The sequence below is a fragment of the Oncorhynchus mykiss genome, chromosome 6 (assembly GCF_013265735.2).
Source record: "Oncorhynchus mykiss isolate Arlee chromosome 6, USDA_OmykA_1.1, whole genome shotgun sequence".
NCBI lineage: Eukaryota > Metazoa > Chordata > Actinopteri > Salmoniformes > Salmonidae > Oncorhynchus > Oncorhynchus mykiss.
The window spans coordinates 62,752,296-62,768,434 of NC_048570.1; the positions used below are offsets into that span (position 1 = coordinate 62,752,296).

At 43.9% G+C, this 16,139-nt stretch overlaps 1 protein-coding gene across 7 annotated transcripts in view; it reads left to right on the forward strand.

Moving 5' to 3' along the window:
• The first annotated feature begins 410 nt into the window (after positions 1-410).
• The window catches only part of LOC110526939 (ankyrin repeat domain-containing protein 11), a 194,487-nt gene continuing 178,758 nt past the window's right edge, over positions 411-16,139 (forward strand). For all 7 annotated transcript variants that reach the window (XM_036980649.1, XM_036980651.1, XM_036980647.1 and 4 more), the window contains exon 1: positions 411-879. The gene's annotated coding sequence lies outside the window, so the exon portion shown is untranslated. The remainder of the gene's footprint in view (positions 880-16,139) is intronic.

The following is a 16,139-nucleotide window of genomic DNA, read 5'->3' on the forward strand; positions in this document are numbered from 1 at the left end:
CTGTGATCTGGACATTTGGGTCAAACTAGGGTGCTAGTTACCTGTAAAGGTGCTTTGGTTATACTGACATCATGAGTTGGACTACGATAATATTCAAGTATGCAATAATATGTTTGTTCACGTGAATAATAATAATACGATATGAGGTGTCTCACTCCATCACGCTGAGCGAGGTAAGTCAAGTGCACCCAACCTTTCGTACTCCATTTCCTTTGCTTGCTCTCCCAACTGTGTAATGGAGATGGGTCCCCAACCATGGAAACTGAAGTACTCGGTCAACCATGTTCGCGCCTTCATATTATTGTACAATGTAGATTTAGTACTTTGATTTGATCCATAATGGCGCCAGTTTCGTCGGTGCACAAATAGTACCCGCCCACATTCAAGAGCCAACCACAATCAGTGTTTCATTTGGCCTCTTTCCTTCAGACGCATATCGAAGCTAAAGCCCGTCTGGAAACAGTTTGCAAGGGGTCGTTAAATAAGATTAAGCCGGTAACAAAATATCGTTTTTAGCTACATTAAGTTTACCTTTCAAGGCTCCAGTTTTGATTACTGAGCATACAAATCTTCAATTTAGACCATGGTGACAAAATAAAAAGTGTACACGGACGTTTTCGAGGAGATTTTAAGCGTTCTCTGTCGGTTGTTGGTGTTCAGGAATTAGCAAGCTAGTTAGCACTAGCCTAGAAATACTAGCCAGCCTAGCTTGCTAACGTTAGCTTCCAATAGTCTGATTATCAACTGAGATGTTTGCAGCATTTATCGAATGTCTACGGACGGCAGATTGCTGAACCAGAGGGCCTCAAATGGGAAAAACAAGCATCGGACAGGAATATCTGGGATAAGCTTGTCGACGTAACTCAGATTCTGTTGAAGGTAAGACGAAATAACATTAGTTGGCTAGCTGGCTGTGTTTGTTAGGCGAAAAACGTTAACGAACTAGATATGCTTAGCTTGTTATACCGTTAGCCTTAGCTGTTAAGCTAACTAGATAACATGGCTTCATGCTCGAGTCGAATAAATGTGTTATGAAGCTAGCTGACCCTCCCCCCGACCCAGCATTCTAACTGCGTACGCGTTTAACTAGCAAGATGACAGGTATAAGGACTTAATTTAGGCGAAAAGTGTGGCATACTAGCTAAAAACTAGCCTGCGAGTCGTTTGTTGACCTACAGATCCTGTTAATGTTATAGCTAGATATTTAGTTGCATAGGTGTTTAGGATATACTCACAAATGTATTTGAAAGGCTTCAGTGCCATCCTTCAGGCGAAGAGGCTGATGTATTTTGTAAAAAAAAGAATAACACCATGTGTTCAAGGGGATGTTGTATCACTGCCAGTGACGTTATTTCATACAACTCAACTGCTTATTTATTTTTGGAAAAGACACAGATGGGATGAAATAATTGGTTATGTTGATGTGTAATGCAGTGGTGAGATCAACTAAGACGTGCTCTCCGAAGTTGCTTGACTTCTCCTCGATTTTGCCATTTTCCTGTTCGACTCATGGGTCCATGGATCCAGGATTGGTATTTTGATTAGAATATTTTACTGTAATGTATTAACACAGTTACTGTGAAATGTGTCATTTACTCTGTCCTAACAAGAACGTCATTATGGTTGTCGTTAAAGTAACACAGGTGTGCAGTGTTTTCAAATTAGTTCCTATATTAGTGCCAATATCATTCCATTGCTTGACAGGCTCTATCATTTGAGAGGCTGTGGAATGGTATGAATATTTCAAGTCAACAATAAGTCACAACAGTAAGGCTTTGACTTCTGGTTGTGGGAGAGCATGAAAAGAAGGGCAAGGTTCCTAACGAACAACCACTCTACTTGGAGTAGACTGTGGTTGATAACGTTTTGGTGCAGTATCAGTTCTGTTGAAAACACTGCAGTGGAGCTGCTGGCTGTATTTTCTTACAGAGATTCTCTGAGCTCTTCAGCTTGTTGGGCGTTCACATTGAAATTCATTGCAGACACAGCAATGCATGTAATCCCCCACCACCTTTGTCAAGATGTTGGAAGCGCCAATTTCATGTCTCTAAGTTTCTGTTGTTATTTTGCAACTTCTTCCCCCTTCATTTTTGATGTAAATACACCAAGGCTCTGTGTTGGATGTATTAAATCAACTTTCTGCAATATGTAGCCCTAGTACCCTTGTCCAACACACGTTACTTGATGTATACGCTTGGTACACTCCCCTTTTGGAGAACTTTATAGCCTAGATTTTCACCAGTGTCTCCTGTTGTAGTGTGTAAGCCTAAGACAGGAAATTGTGTCCTGCCTGGGTCAGTGAGGTCAGGAGCTGTGTTGAGAGCTGGGATTTCTCAGAACGATTTCCTGTTCAAGGCAGCCATTCTGTGCCGTCCTGTGTGCCCCGTCTTCAGCTGCCTAAGTGAACCTCTTCTTTTACTCAGGTTCAGAGACCGTGATTCCTGTTGTGTCCTGGCCCAAGTCTTCTGAGCGTTTAGCCTGTTTGTGGTCATGGCAGTGCCACTATTTGACATGGTCCCACTGTGCCCTCTCCTGCCTACAGTGTGTAACGTGACACCTTCAGCACTATCAGGCAGGCTAATAATGGGCACAAATACAAATCGCAGTGGGGAACAATGAGTGTACCTCACAATGCCCCTCTGGCAGTCTGGATTGGATGGCCTTGCTCAGTTTGGCATGTTATATCTTGTGTAGAGGAGAGTGGCGTGGCTTCCGCAAGTCTGTACTTCCTCTGTCTTGCAGCCCTCTACTGTGTTTACGTTGTTGCTCTGTGCGACTATCTAAACCTGCAGTGCAGGAAAGACACAGCAAAACATCAGAACTGCGACTGTCTGTGGTTCGTCCCACCACATCCTCTCTATGCTTTTGCCCTGGGGTCAGTGTGCAGTAGCTGCATTGCCCCCACACTTGTTGTGGCATGCAGGGCTGAGAAACTGCTCACCTAAAGATTAACAATGTTTGTACACAGGCAACCGTTTCCATTGACTTGGGTCATAGCTCTGACAAGGTTTTGGCTCTTGAATCACAATGTTTTTTATTTCTGTTTACTCTGGTTCCAGGCCACATGTTTGAATGTGGGAAGGAAGGTTTTGTTATGATGAGAAACCCAGTCATTTAGCTGGCCCCACCAATACTGTGGACAGCATTTAGGTATGGCCAATGTGGAACACTGGCTATCAAAAGCTTCTGTGCCCACCGAATGGAGCTTTTACATTTGTTGATCAAATTTTATTTGTCACGTGTGCCGAATACAACAGTGAAATGCTTACCAAGCAGCAGTAGGGGTGCGTGTGTTGCGGTAACCTACTTATTCTAGTTGAAATGGGAAAGAAGAACCCATCGTGTGTAGGCACAGGGAGAATACAGCCGAAAGTCCTCACACGGTCTGGCTTCTTTCTACCAAACTCTCTCCCAGTGTTGAGTGTTGGTCTGTTGCAAACAAGGATGTCTGCTCCTGCTTCTCTTTTGCTTCCCTTTTTTCTTGGCAGTGTCAATCTTTTATAGCTTTCTCCCAGCTAGTGCAATCCCTGGACCGTCAAATGCCATTTAAACCTCTTTGAAATTGGTTCCCATCTCTCTCTCACACACACACACACACACACATAACAACATGGCTGTGTCCCATTCTCCTTGCTCTGGGGAAGCCTCATTTGGGGTTTGGGTAGTCCTGTGTCTGATGCCTCCTCTACTGGTCACAGGTTTTGCTCACGTCTTCCACTGCAGCACTTTTGATAATGTCTTCCCTGACTCTTAGATTAAAGGGAACGGGTCTCCCATCTTCTGGTTTGCTGCATTTTTAAAACATAACTTTTAACAGTTTTGTTTTTGATCTTTTGGTAAGGGGACACTTGAAGTAGAACATTTTGTTATTGCTTTTAGGTGAGAGGCACGCAGTGTTATTTTTCAGAGACCAATACATTGTTTTCCAAAAGTCATGACGCAAATGCTTTAATGATGGGCTTTTGCTTCCTTGTTTACAGATGGTTACTGTTGTACTTTTGTGTATTTCCTCCCAAAAAGTCCAGCACTTTATGTTCAAGAAGTTGTTTGCGTATGAGAGAGCAGTTACTGTCGCGTGTGGGGGAGACTACAGCGTTGCTAACGTGGGCAGATGTGAGCTGGGAAGGATCATAGGGGGGAGTGGGGGGGGTGGTCATGTAAACCTGAAGACAACAGTTGGTGTTTTGATTGGATGTGTAGAGCACTGCGTGGTGTTTTATCCATACGTGGCACTGAGAATGTCCTTTTGTAGCTGGCCTGTCCGGCCAGTTCTTCAGACACTGCCTGTGAGCCCCTGAAAGAGGAGAGCTCTGATGTGTCCTCTACTGCTGTCTGGGCCGAAAGAGGCCGAGCTCAGCTCACATGGACTTGCTTGCCTTGCTTCAATCACTCCTCCACACTCGTAAATGTTTTAGTCTTTCTTTTTTTCTCCTCTCCCTCTGTTGCTCGAGTTCTAAGTGAGCAGAGTTTTATCCATAGATTTGAAATGCCTCTCGATCACATACAAAAAAATATGCTTGGGAAGAGGAGGACTGCCATTTTAGAAATGGGTTTAGGCTACCGGCTAGAGATGTGCCAGAGAATTAGAGCAGTAGCCAGTTGAATTTCCTGTGGGTTGTCGTGGGCTCGTATGTCCCCTGTGATGGGGTTGGTGGGGGAGCTTGAACTGGCTGAATCTCAATCACTGGGGCCTTCAGCTCTGCTGTCCTTTTGACGGGGCAGCTGCAGCCATTCAATTGGGCCATTTACATTGAAATGCAGCGACAGGAAGGGGGTGGGGGGGTGGGGCAGTGCGTGACAGAAAAGCAGACCTAACCAAAGAGGACGTCCACCACGGGGCTATGACGCTTTGTTTTCATCAGCCGTGGTGCCATATACATCACACAAAGGCCGTAAGCACCCTCCTTTGACCACCAAGGACATTTTCACCACTCAGCTATTCTTTTTTTACATTTTTTTTTTATATACAACCACGCTTTGATTTGTGGAGTTTGTTTGTTGGTCATTCTCTTTCCAACAATTAGCAGCTGAAGTTTTTGTTTGCTTTTGCGCTTTGCACATTGCCAATGTATTTTAACCACACATTAGTTAGGATTCTTTCATCACATTGTTTCCACCATATTCCCTGGCTTGTTTCCACTAGCCTATACTCTGGTTGTTATTATGCATTGCATTCAGACCTTCTCGTTGCCAGGTCTAATGGGTGTCACACTGTGATCTTGGATGTTAAACTAAGCCTGCACACAGGAACTTTCTGTTACTCATTAGGGCTTGATAGACAACTGTGTTTCAGACAAATGAGGCCACTGTGTCATGGCTAGGTTCGTTTAGCTAGCTTTCCAGGATTGCTTGAAGCTCCTTTGTGAAGTGTGACACTGATTTAGAGGCTCTGTCTGGTGGGGCGGTGGGTTGTTATTCTACATGCTGTTCATTTGGACAGGTTTATGTTTGTCGTACTTACCCTGTGGGCACCTTCACCTAACTGTTGGGATGGCCTTGCATAGTTCATTCTAAGGTTAAAGCATGCTTCAGTTTGTTTTGCACCCAAATACTGTTTCCTCTTGAAGCCAAGCCAACTGCCCTTCAAACTAGTTTGTGGTGTTTGAGACTATAGATAGTCAACTCCTGCTGGCTGGTTGACACCTGCTTTTCCTAAAGTGTCTCATACCGTGCATTCGGAAAGTTTTCAGACCCCATGATCTTTTCCACATTTTGTTAAGTTACAGCCTTTTCCTAAAATTGTTTAAACTTTTCCTCGTCAATACCCCATAATGACAAAGAAAAAACAGGTTTGTAGAAAATGTTGCACATATTAAAAACATATCACACTTGCATAAGTATTCAGACTCTTTTCTCAGTACTGTGTTGGAGCACCTTTTTTGGCAGCGATTACAGCCAGCGTATTCTTGGGTATGACGCTACAAGCTTGGCACACCTGTATTTGGGGAGCTTCTCTGCAGATCCTCTCAAGCTCTGTCAGGTTGGATGGAGAGCGTTGCTACACAGCTATTTTCAGATCTCTCCAGAGATGTTTTGATCTTGGCCCCTCAAGGACATTCAGAGACTTGTCTCGAAGCCACTCATGTGTTGTCTTGGCTGTATGCTTAGGGTCGTTGTCCTGTTGGAAGGGAAACCTTTGCTTCAGTCTGAGGTCCTGATGTCTCCGGAGCAGGTTTTCATCAAGGATCTCTATGTACTTTGCTTCGTTCATCATTGTCTCAATCATGACTAGTCTCCTAGTTTCCTGCAGCTGAAAAGGTTCCCAACAGCATGATGCTGCCACCATAATGCTTCACCTTAAGGATGGTGTTGGCCAGGTGATGAGCTGTGCCTGGTTTCCTCCAGATGTGACGCTTGGCATTTAGGCCAAAGAGTTCAGTCTTGGTTTCATCAGACCAAAGGATCTTGTTTATCATGGTCTGAGTCCTTTAGGTTACTTGGCAAACTCCCAGAGGGCTGTTGTGCCTTTTACTGAGGAGTGACTTCCATTTGGCCAGTGCTGCAGAGATGGTTGTCCTTCTGGAAGGTTCTCCCATCTCCACAGTGACCATTGGGTTCTTGGTCACCTCCCTGACAAAGGCCCTTCTCCCCCGATTGCTCAGTTTGTCCGGGCGGCCTGCTCTAGGAAGAGTCTTGGTGGTTCTAAACTATTTCCATTTAACAATGATGGAGGCCACTGTGTCGTTGGGGACCTTCAATGCTGCAGAAATGTTTTGGTACCCTTCCCCAGATCTGTCTCTACAGACTATTCCTTCAACCTCATGGCTTTGTGGGACCTTATATAGTGTGTGCCTTTCCAAATGATGTCCAATCAATTGAATTTACCACAGGTGGACTCCAATCCAGTTGTAGAAATATCTGAAGGATGATCAATTGAAACGGGATTAACCTGAGCTCAATTTCGAGTCTCATAGCAAAGGGTTCGAATACTTATGTAAATTCTAAACATGTTTTTTTCTTTGTCATTATGTGGCATTGTGTGTGTGTGTGTGTGTGTGTGTGTGTAAATGAATGAGGAAAAACATGTGTTTTAATACATTTTAGAGTAAGGCTGTAACGTAACACAAATTGGGAAGGGAAGGAGTCTGAATACTTTCCGAATGCACTGTACCTCCTGCAGTTAACTGGAATGGTCCGCTTGGGGGAAAACTCAGTGTTGAAGGTGTTTTCATACTCTCAGGCGCAACATCGACTCGACAAACCAAATTGGTGTTTGGTAAGTCAATGGGAGAAGTAAAAAAAAAAAACGATGTCCTTAGTTGTTAATTTTCTCATTCTAAAGGCAAAACCTTGAGTGGAGCTGATCACTACTACAGCTGTGTTAAACAGCCAACTAGCGCTAGCTAATGCTACCTAGCAAAATTGGTACTTGGGAGTCAAAGTATCAATATAATATTCAGATAACCTAAACACCAGTTTAGCTACTTATCATGCTAGTCCTTAAGCTGTTTTGATGTTGAGAATGTTAATCATCCTACTGCCAAATGTTGGCCTACTTTCATTATTTGTCCTACGTGTGTCAAACTCCACTCGGTAGTGTTGCTTTTTATAGAAACACGCCAGCCTTATCTTGCTTGAGTGAGTATGTAAGTAGGACAGAACAATTTATTACTTGCTAATTACGTATGCTTCCAACGCCATTTTTCACCTACAATTATGGCACAGATGTTATTTTCCATGTTGAAAGCCTAACGTGCCTGTACTCTGCCGTAGGTTTGAAATTCCACGCTAATTTCCCGGAATGATGTCTCGTTTTCAACGTAGCACAGGAGATTTTGAAAATCTTGGCTAATCCTATGGTCTGAAGGTGCCGGTTTTCAATTTCATGTGGAACTTGCGGTGCACTTTCAGAGAACCATTCCAGTTGCAGGGTCCACATTGAAATCTATTTAAGGCTATTGCTGTTCTATTATGAATGTTTTACATTATGAATTATTCAATTGTGTGTAACAGGGTTATTTTTGGAGCACTTGAAAGTGCAAGTAAGAGCGCTGACCAGCCACACGCTGAGAAACTTCACAGGGTTGAGGCCTGCTGTGCCCCTTCTTGCTACTGTCAGTCAGTCATGCTTATCTGCATTCCTGGCTGGCCCCAGCACAGCCAGGTGTGGCCATGTCATGCACAGTCATGCTAGCTAAACAAACACCCTCCTGAACCACACATACACCCACACAAACAACTAGGGCTGGGAATTGCCAGGGACCTCACAATAAGATATTGCGATTCTCATGATTCTATATGTATTTCGATTCTGCAATATCAAAAAAACGTAAAAAAAACTAAAAAAAAAAATGGTGATTTGATCTTCCAAATGTATTGCTCACTATAGACTACCGGTCAAAAGTTTTAGTACACCTACTCATTCAAGGGTTTTGAGTTTGACTGTTCTACATTGTAGACTAATAGTGAAGACATCAAAACTATGGAATCATGTAGTAACCCAAAACGTGTTCAACAAATCAAAATATATTTTATATTAGAGATTCTTCATATAGCCACTCTTTGCCTTGATGACCGCTTTCCACACTCTTGGCATTTTCTCAACCAGCTTCACCTGGAATGCTTTTCCAACTGTCTTGAAGGAGTTTCCACATATGTTGAGCACTTGTTGGCTGCTTTTCCTTCACTCTGCGGTCCGACTCATCCCAAACCATCTCAATTTTGGTTGAGGTCGGGTGATTGTGGAGGCTAGGTCATCTTATGCAGCACTCCATCACTCCATCACTCTTCTTCTTGGTCAAATAGCTCTTACACACCCTGGAGATGTGTTTTGGGTCATTGTCCTGTTGAAAAACAAATGATAGTCACGTAAACCAGATGGGATGGCGTATCGCTGCAGAATGCTGTGGTAGCCATGCTGGTTAAGTGTGCCCTGAATTCTAAATAAATCAGTGTCACCAGCAAAGCACCACCACCGCCATGCTTCACGTTGGGAAATACACATGCGGAGATCATCCGTTCACCCACACAAGACAACACGGTTGGAATCAAACATCTCAAATTTCTACTGGTTTAATGTCCATTGCTTGTGTTTCTTGGCCCAAGCAAGTCTTTTTCTTATTGGTGTCCTTTAGTAGTGGTTTCTTGGCAGCAATTTGACCATGAAGGCCTGATTCACGCAGTCTCTGAACAGTTGATGTTACATGAACTCTGAAGCATTTATTTGGGCTGCAATTTCTGAGGCTGGTAACTCTAATGAACTATCAAATAGGGCTATCCTCAATGTCCCCTCTACCTTGTCCAACACTAACTTTTTAACAAGGCACACATGTTAATTGAAATGCGTTCCAGGTGACTACCTCATGAAGCTGGTTGAGAGAATGCCAAGAGTTGTCGTCAAGGCAAATGGTGGCTATTTGTTCAACACTTTTTGTTGTTGTTGTTGGTTAGTACATGATTGTGTTATTTCATAGTTTTGAAGTCTATTAGTGTTCTACAATGTAGAAATTAGTAAAAATAAAGAGACTCTCTTGAATGAGTAGGTGACCAGTAGTGCATGGCTGCTATATAGGCACGAGAGAGAATGAGAAAATTAGTTTTGAACAGTCATGGAAATAAGTTCTGGAGACATGTTGGCTTACTATTAAAAAAAACTAGTTATAGGATGAAAGCTACTGCACTCTTGACACTCTTGACACAGGTACAGCTGACTAAAGCTACCAAATAGCTTTTTACAAATCGATACTTGGAGTCACATCACTGCAAACAACTTTTCTGCTCAGGATGGTCTCGCTAGATTGTGTCTCTGCTTAAAGTGCTGCTATACTTCCTCACACAGTTGGCAAGGCACTCTACCTATGCATAGCTCGAGTTCTTCAGGAAACGCTGTTCACCGGAAGTAAAGGGCGTTGGAGCTAACTGTTTGCCTCGTTTCCTTCATTGAGTAAATCACTGACACATTTTAGCGTGTCTGTGTTTGGGAGAGGGGCTATGCGGTACCAGCGGTTTTCCCATCCCCACTGTTTCTGCAAAGTTTGTTTGCCAAGTCATAGGTTTCCTACAGTGTCTCTGCAACATGTCAATTCTGAGTGAATGAAGGCTGTTGTGGAAGTTCACTTCTCCTTCAGTGAGAGAATGCCAGGTATGCAGTACCTCGAATGTAAGGCAGGAGGTGGAGAGACATCGCTCTTTTTTAATCTGTGTGATCAAAGCCTCTGCAGCATGCACTTCATTAAGCACTCCTTTAAGTGCTTTTTTAGCCAACATGCTCCAACTTCAGATTCATCTGTGCTCGGGGGGGTGATTCTCGGTGTGTGTGTGTTTCCTGGCAGTGGAAGGTTAGAAGAAGGGCTAATGGTAATGCTGATAACATATGCATGGACTTGGATTCTGAATCAAATGACTCTTCAGGGCAGAATGGTCGGCCTGCTAGCTGCTGTGAGCTCTTCGCTTTTCATTTGACACTGTCGTGTGATACTGATTCTTACCACTTAAAAAGACAGATCCACTGCAACATTGCCAAGATTTTAAATAGGCTAAAGCTCTTTTTTTACAGGAGTAGACATGCTGTTCTCCTGCCTTTTTTGTCACCACTGATTTCTCTCTAATCTAAAAAAGGAACATCATGTTGACATACGATTCAAGCTTAAACGTGTATTAATCTGAATGTGCGTGTGCCCTTAAAAGAGAGAGCGAGGCAGTATGAGTACAGAATGATAGTGGAGAGGGTTGTTATGAAGGGTTATTGCGTTCCCTAATGACAACCTGTCCGACCTAGCTGTAGTGTTTTGTACAGCGCTGCATGCCAGCCCTGCCTGTAAGAACAGGAAGTTGATGCATCTTTCCCACAACCAGGCCCCATGCCCAGCACCATCAGTGCTCTAGTGGTGAAGTGAGAGTGACCACCACAGCCTTAAGCGTGGCCTCTACCTGTTAGAATCCTGTATGATTCTATGTCTGTGTGTGAATGAGTGTTTGTTTGGTAACACCTCCGCACATCGTGTTGTTCTGAGCTCTGTTAACCTCTCTAGGGTACGTGAGATGGTAGCGTCCCACCTCTTCAACAGCCAGTAAAACTGCAGGGCGTCAAATTCAAAACAACAGAAATCCCATAATTAAAATTCCTCAAACATGTATTTTACACCGTTTTAAAGATACACTTGTTGTAAATCCAGCCACGGTGTCTGATTTCAAAAAGGCTTTACGACGAAAGCAAACCAAACGATTGTTAGGTGAGTGCCTATTCACAGAATAACACAGCCATTTTTCCAGCCAAAGAGAGGATTCACAAAAAGCAGAAATATAGATCAAATGAATCACTAACCTTTGATGCTCTTCATGAGATGACACTCATATTACAGAAGACTTCATGTTACACAATACATGTATGTTTTGTTCGGTAAAGTTCATATTTATATCTAAAAATCAGAGTTTACATTGGCGCCTTACGTCCAGAAGTTCCAAAACATCCTTTGATTTTGCGGAGAGCCACATCAATTTACAGGAATACTCATAATAAACATTGTTAAAAGATACAACTGTTATGCATGGAATTTTAGATCCACTTCTCCTTAATGCAACCGCTGTGTCAGATTTTAAAATTAAAAAAATATTTTAAAAAATAACGGAAAAAGCTAACCATGCAATAATCTGAGTCGGCGCTCAGAGCCCAATCAAGACACGCATATATCCGCCATACTATGCAGTCAACAAAAGTCATAAATAGCATTATAAATCTTCACTTACCTTTGCTGATCCTCGTCGGAATGCACTCCCAGGACTCCCACAAGAAATGTTTGGTAATGTCCATCATTTATGTCCAAATAGTTACTTTTGTTAGCGCGTTTGGTAAACAAATCCAAAGTCACGAAGCGCGTTCACTAAAAGCAGACGAAATGTCAAAGTTCCGTAACAGTCAGTAAAAACATGTCAAACGATGTATTGAATCCATCTTTAGGATGTTTTTAACATAAACCTTCAATAATGTTCCAACCGGAGAATTCCATTGTCTTCAGAAGTGCGATGGAACAGAGCTCCCTCTCATGTGAACGCGCATGGTCAGCTCATGGCAGACCTTACTCATTCCCTTCTCCTTTGGCCCCACTTCACAGTAGAAGCATCACACAAGGTTTTAGACTGTTGACATCTAGTGGAAGCCTTAGGAAGTGCAACATTACCAATATCCCACTATCTTCAATTGGAGCTGAGTAGAAAATCGAGCATCCTCAGATTTCCCACTTCCTGGCTGGATATTTTTCTCAGGTTTTTGCCTGGCATATGATTTCTGTTATACTCAGACATCATTCAAACCGTTTTTTAGAAACTTTAGAGTTTCTATCCAAATCTACTAATAATATTCCTTTTCTAGCTTTTATGGCTTTGTAGCAGGCCGTTTACTCTTTTCATCCGGACATGAAAATACTGCCCCCTACCCCATAGAAGTTAAGGCTGGCTATAGCTGCAATCTGTGATGTTTTCAATGCTTCATCTTCCAGGTGGTATTTGGGAAGCAGAACTAAATATACCCTTCACTAGTGACCACACACAGACTTTCACACACAAGCATGTACACGCATACTGCCACACAAATGTTCCCCATCCCCTCTGTGGACTTGGCAGTCATTTCTGCCCAGCCTTAATTCATGCATATCCACTTCTCCTGGGCAGACAGGTTTCCGATGAGGAGAAAATGAGAAATCAGAGGGACTGTGTCTGTTAGAGGTGGAGGGTGGGGGGTTGGTGGCTGGTAGTTTGGCTCCTGGCTGATGGGGGAGGATTGGAAGTGACAGAGGACAGAGATCCTCTGAAATACCACCTCCGCCCCACACACACCTGACAGCTAGCCAATAGCCATGGTGGTCAGCTACCGTTACAGTGAAGGCCCCTGTTCAGGGACGGCGTGCCTCTCAAAGCTATGGGAATGGAAATCCCCTTCAGAGCACATTACCACATGACCCATACTGCCTTGATGAGGGAGAAGAGTGTTGACTGTGCTTAAACAACCATAACAGTCATTGGTTTCTGCACCACAGGTATTATGTCCATGTCCTGTAAGTCAGCTGGTGTAGCAGCAGATTAGATGAATCGGTTGTGTCTGGCTGCCAGGCTGAGAGCGAGCTGGTGAGTGAGTGGGTGGATGGCTATGGGCCGTCTTAATGCAGAATTGATTTAGGGTGGCTGTATGGGGGATGATGTGCCATGGGCTGCTTCCTGCACCTCCCTCCCTCCCATCTTCAGATTCACTCGCCATCATTGAAACCCCTCTGCCTTTGCTGCCATGGGAACAGGAAATGACTAACAAAATGGTCCTTGAAACGGTCAGGTAGGCTCTCTAGCAGCAGATCTTACATCAGTGAGAAAATGACATCTTTGACTTTGAGGAATAATCTTCTTTAAAAACATTTTTTTTTTTTTTTTTACTTTGCTGTCTCTAGGGTAATTGGCCACCTTAGTTCTTATATACTTGGGTGAGGGGAGTCGTTGCTGCTAATATAACCTACGATACTGAGGTCATCTTATGGGTTTCTGAGAAGCTTGTCACAGTTTCCCTCCGTCACTTTTCTTTCTCATCATAATGTCACTCTTAAGGCGTCCGTCCGCATGCTTCCCAGCCGATACTGTTCAGAAGAGTTTGCATATATTACGACTACATTTCAATGTTTTTCTTCGTTTTGGACTTCGATAGGGGTTTTTTTCCGGCTGTTCGGTCACATTTTTCTCGATGCAAGCTATACTCTGTAGGGAGTCTTCAGCAAAGTGTGTGTAGTCATTCAACGAGAGACAACTCGTCCTCATGCAAATGTTTTAACTTGAGAAATACTGCATCAAACATCCTAGCCGCCCTTTTCTTGTTTTTCAAGCAAAGGTCTTTTAAGGGAGAATGCAAGCACAGTTCGGCTAGGTACCAGCCGAATTGAAGCATGCTGATGCCTTTACCCCCCCAGGGCTCGTCCTCTAGTAAATCTCCTCAACCATGTTTTCCATTCCATTTTTAATCACCGCTCTTTCTGTTTCTCTCTTGGTCTCTCGCTGCCATTTCTCTCTGCATTCGAAGACCGTGTCAGTGCACCAGCCAAGGCTCCTGCAGCCCTGTTCGTCTCAGAATGTTAAGTGCGTGAGGCTGCTTATGCAGTGAGCTGCTCCACAGAAACACAGCGCTGTTCCCTTCCCTGCCTCCATTTCTGCTGTGACTCAGTCAGATGTTGTTTACTTCATTATTTCAGTGCAGCCATCACAGCTCCAACATGAGGGGGCTGGAGATGGGTGGAGGATAATGCTCATTTTAAAATGTTTTCTCACACACATGTAGCCTCTCTTACCAGGTGTGTTCTACCTATTGGTTTCCTCTGGGCATATCAATGTCAAATGAAGAAATGTTGGTGGTAATGGTAGTGTTAATTATTCTGATACACCTCTCTCTTTCCTGGGGTTCAAATGGATTTAAACCCCTTAATTGTTAATGTAAAGAGCTACCCATCCATCCTGTCAAGACATTGAATATTTTTCTATGGGAGAAGTGCCCTTTGGATTATTAGTCAACTTTTCGTTCCAAGATGGCGTAACAGTCGGTCGTGTGTTTCTTATCCCGTGTAAGTAGCCACTTAAAAAAAAAATAATCTTGTATACATTTTAATCTCACTTTCTATCTATGAACTAAATATACTTTCCTGCAACCCGCCTCACCCAATGTGGTACAGATCTGCTGTTTTTATTCCTTATAACTGGAACCTCTGTCAGGAGCTAGCCAGCTAACTAACTACTAGTCTTTGTTAGCCACGGCTAGCGGTCTTCACCTGCCGATCCATCACAACTGGTCCGCCAACGTGGTCGCCCGATGTCGTCTCAATGGGCGACCATCTTCTTGCCCGGCCCGCTATCTTTCTACGCGCAGTGTCTCCCACTCGCCTAGCGTAGTACTGACTACTGAACAGCTCCCTAACTCACCTATTGCTGTTCTTTGGACCCGATGATCACTCGGCTACACAGCTGATGCCCCCTTGACTGTTTCAATAACACAGTACCTAATTTTGTTTCTGTCGGCCCCAGCCTCTAACTCAGGTCCTGTATGTACCTAACTGACCCGCTCTGCCGTTCATTGCCATTTACTTGTTGTTGTCTTAGCTCTCCCGATCAGCATATGTGACTGCTTTATGCCTCTCCCTAATGTCATCATGGCTTGTCTACTGCTGTCTCGGCTAGTCCTTATTGTTTTATTTCGCTGTAGAGCCCTCAGTCCCCCTCACCTTGCCGTAGATCTCTTTTGTCCCACCCCCCACACATGCAGAGACCTCACCTGGCTTAACTGGTCCCACCAGAGGCGAAACCTCTGTCACTCAAAGCCTAGGTTTACCTTCACTGCACTCCCATCCTACCAAACCCTTGTCTGTACGTTATGCCCTGAATTTATTCTACCACTCCCAGAAATCTTTTATTCTCTGTTCCCAAAGCATTAGACGACCAGTTCTTATAGCCTTTAGCCATACCCTTATCCTACTCCTCGTCTGTTCCTCTGGTGATGTAGAGGTTAACCCATGCCCTGTGGACCCCGGGTACCACACCTATTCCCCAGGCACTATCATTTGTTGACTTCTGTAACCGTAAAAGCCTTTGTTTCATGCATGTTAACATAAGACGCCTCTTCCCTAAGTTTGTTTTATTGATTTCACTGCTTTAGCACACTCCGCCAACCCGGATGACCTAGCCATGTCTGAATCCTGGCTTAGGAAGGCCACCAAAAATTCAAACATTTCCAACTACAACATTCTCCTCCAAGATAGAACTGCCAAAGGGGTTGCAATCTCCTGCAGAGTTATGTCATGCTATCCAGGTCTGTGCCCAAACAATTCGAGCTTCTACTTCTACAAATCCACCTTTCCAGAAATAAGTCTCTCACTGTTGCTGCTTGCTACAGACCCCCCCCTCACCCCCAGTTGTGCCCTGGACTCCATATGCGTATTGATTTCCCCCCCATTTATGGTTCGTACTGTTAGGTGGCCTAAATGTGGGACATGCTTAACACCCCGGCCATCCTACAATCTAAGCCAGATGCCCTCAATCTCACACAAATGATCAAGGAACCTATCAGGTACAACGCCAAATCCGTAAATACGGGCACCCTCATAGATATCATCCCGACCAACCTGCCCTCTAAATACACCTCTTCTGTCTTCAACCAGAATCTCGGCGATCACTGCCTCATT